At 36.2% G+C, this 3,821-nt stretch overlaps 1 pseudogene; it reads right to left on the bottom strand.

Annotated features, from left to right (window-relative positions):
• Positions 1 to 1,212: 1,212 nt before the first annotated feature.
• LOC101537192 (MICOS complex subunit MIC26-like) lies at positions 1,213 to 2,018 on the bottom strand (annotated as a pseudogene).
• Between the last annotated feature and the right edge of the window lie 1,803 nt (positions 2,019 to 3,821).

The raw sequence follows: 3,821 nt of genomic DNA on the forward strand, positions 1-3,821 counted from the left end.
CCTGGTTTGCCTTTCCGGATTGAGCTTTCAGAAGTGAGTAGGGGGCTGGAGAGAGGTGCCAAGTTAAGCGCCCGTGGGAACCCCAAGGAAAATGCACATACGTACATCCCCCCTATTTGCTTTCTTTCATTCTTTTTTTTGGGGGGGAGGGCACCCCTGGCGATGCTGAGGGCTTGCTCCTGGCTCTGCACTCAGGACTCACTCCTGGAGGTGCTCTGGGGACTAGATGGGATCCCAGGGATCGAACCCGGGTCAGTTGCATACGAGGCAAACACCCTCCCTGCTTGTCAGTCCTCATTCTTTCAGGCTTAATTGCTCTTGGTCTTTTTTCTTTTAGCCTAACAATTATGTTTTAAACTGCATTTTATGTAGCTCACAAAACTGAGCTAGTCTGAAAGGTGAGAGAGAAAGTTAAACCAAGTAGTCAAGTCTCTACAAAATGAGTTTCCAGAATGTTCACACAGTATGTTTTAGAGACAGAAGTCAGTTCAATGGGCTCTGGATATGCTGGCTGCTGGAGCGATAGTGTAGTGGGTAAGGCATTCATTCGCCTTGCATGTGGCCAACCCAGGTTCGATTCCTCCACCCCTCTCAGAGAGCCAGGAAAGCTAACGAGAGTATCTCGCCTGCATGGCAGAGCCTGGCAAGCTACCCGTGGCATATTCGATATGCCAAAAACAATATCAACAAGTCTCACAACGGAGACATTACTGGTGCCCACTGAGCAAATCGATGAGCAATGGGATTAAAATGATACAGTGATACTAGAATCTGATTTATATACCCAAGTACTCGTATATCTAGGGCTCATTAAGTTGTATAAGTTAAAACAAAATCCAGGTATAAGAAAATTAGAAAATACAGTTGATTCAAGACTCTTTATCAATTCTGCCACATTATTGAAATATTTATGTTGATAGGGTTATAAAACTAACATAGTGTTAAATTACCAAATATTTCACTAATGACAGACCCAAATTTATTAAAACAGAAATCCATCAAAAAGCTATGTATTGAACCAAAAGCATTTATTTTACTTTATTTTCTTCATTCAATAGAGATTGAGTTTTCCAATTATCAAATATGATGTAAGAGATGTTGATAAATATCACAAATGCATTGTGAGATAATTTTGAAAGCTATAATGAAAATTGAGAAATAAAATTTTGTTTAAAGAAATGCATCTTTTTATTTTCTATTTCTTTTTTTAAAACTTAGATTTTTAATTAGTACATAAATAGCAACATAAGAAAATAGAGTTCTAGGGCTTGTACATTATGTATCGGTAAAAGAATTTTAGATTAGTCCCCTTAGATGACATCATCCAAGATAACAAAGAGGACTAGTAAAGTTTTTCCTGAAGAATGCCATTTGCTACATTCAATATTAACATCTCTGCTATTTTCTGTAGAAGTACTGGTTTACTGTATGGAGTTTCAAATGTTTACCTAAAACTTTTAAAAGTTCTCCTTCCACTTATCTTCTAGGAGAACATATCCACGTAAACCCCAGTCAATCAATTTCTCCCCGTTGACCTGGATAAACAGGATGGCTTATTGTGGATAATAAACAGAAGCAGTCAGTCCCATGAAAGCAGGTGGATACACCAACTTCTTTATTTTTGAACCTCTAGTAAAAAGGAGTCCAACAAAGCCAGCGAATCCAATAACACCCAGTCTTGGAAAAAAATCCAAGTGGTGAATTCTCGAGAAAGTCATAGCTCTCAAACCCCAACTGAATGAGTGTTTTCATCTTGGGCTTAGTCTGGCTATACATTTCCTCACACCATCTTACATATGGCTCACAATGATGTCGAAGACGTGAGAAGCTTTCTTGGAGTTGGGTCTTTGTCTCTTCCACATATTTAGACGACCCTCAGGAATGCTGTAGAGTGAAAGTTCATTATTAACCTTGAAACAGGCTTTAGCGGGTGGGTCCTATTTTGAGGACGCATAGACTCTGAAGGTGAGCAGACTAAAGCTGGCTGGGCCCACAGACCTCTGAATTACCTTGAACATGTCTCTGGCAGCGGCAGCTCCGGCGGGGGTCATTTTCTATTTCTAATAAGAAAAATCAGTCAAAAGATACTCTTAAGAACATGCTCAGAATATAGTACTTTTTTTTATTAAATGTGGTAATTTACATCTAAAGTCCCTAATATTTTAATAGGATACTTTTTATCTAACTACTGTGCTAGATTCCAGAGGAAAAAAATTATCTCAAGAAGTTGCATTCAAAACAATTTTTATGGCTAATTATGTTTTGTGAGAGAGTATTTTGTAAATTTGTGTTTGGAAAAAAGTGAGTTTGTATCATAATAATTCCAAGAAATGGTAGCAGATATTTTTCTTGGCACTATGGCAATAAATAGGCTGGCAATTTGAAGCAATAAAATAAATAAGTCATGAGACTCCATCAGCATTATCAGTGATCATTTCAAGGAAAACATTTGCCTCAACTCATGTTTAATAAGCCTTAGTGTTTAGGGAACACAGTTCAGATATAAACTTTAAGAGTAAGATCTCCAAGTGATTCTGATCTATCTGTTCTAAAAATAACATTTTAGGAACTCAAGATTCTACGTCATAATGACACATATACATCAAAATATTTTATTCAGATTAAAAATTTAAAAAATATTGAAAACAACTTACATTTGAGATACTTTTATCACTTAGTTTGAGTTCTTGAATTGTTAAGATTAACACAAAATTTATTTTCTTCATTTCAACCTGATCCTCTATTAGTTGGAGGAGGGATTTGAATTACAGACCCCAGGGATAATAAGCTCTATATTTTTCTTCTTGCAATTATATTTTCAGTCAGTAAAAAATTTATTGAGTACTATGTAGGAGTCAGACATTATTTTCCTAAAGTCCTTGACATCTTGGAGTCATTAATTTTGAAGTTGATGCTCATTTTTAGAATGTCCCATATGCATCTTTTTCTTTGGCACTAAGCCTATGAAAAGGTTGATTACTTTACATAACCCCTCTGACCTCACGATTCTAATTCAGATGATATATGTGGAAGAAGGGGAATCTACCACAGCAGGTGCCTGCTCTTCTCTCTAAGGGCATATGGCCTAGAACCTAATTACTATATAACTGAACACAACAAAAATACAGCACTTGCTCTCAATCCTGATTCAGTATTGAATCTATATTACCACAGTAAATATGTAAAAATCATTTTCAAATAATTTTCAGTAAGCAATTTATGTAAGAGAAAAATAATAAAAACAGCAAACCAAATGCACATAAGTGAAGTGCAAAGGATTACCAATGGCTTGTTTAGCCTATCAAGAAAAGGAAAAAGAACATCTTAGGATGCTCAGAATACACATAAAGATTCTTCTCTATAAATATGATAAATAATTTTTCATTTAGCACTCTCTGCCCCAGAATACTTTCTATAAGAATTTAATTTCAAAAATGTAATTGTTTTCTTCTTTATTTATTTTGGGGTCACACCCAGCAGTGCTCAGTGGTTACTTCTAGCTCTGCACTCCAGAATTACTCCTGGTGGTGTTTGGGGATTGGATGCCAGGGCTTGAACCCCGTTCAGTAATATGCAAGGCAAACACCCTACCTGCTGTACTGTCACTCAGGCAAAATATGATGTACTTTAATTAATGCCTGGTCTCATGGAGTTTGCATTGGTGTTAGCATGGCTACAGATATATGCTGGCTTTTGTTTCCTCAATTAACAAATGACAAAACAGAAAGACCAAATACTGAAATTAGTCTTATGTTTGCTGAATCATTTCTATTTCAGAAATTTTCTTTGTGAGAGGCTTTTTCACCAACATTTATTTCTTA

Source organism: Sorex araneus, chromosome 6 (assembly GCF_027595985.1).
Source record: "Sorex araneus isolate mSorAra2 chromosome 6, mSorAra2.pri, whole genome shotgun sequence".
Taxonomy (NCBI): domain Eukaryota; kingdom Metazoa; phylum Chordata; class Mammalia; order Eulipotyphla; family Soricidae; genus Sorex; species Sorex araneus.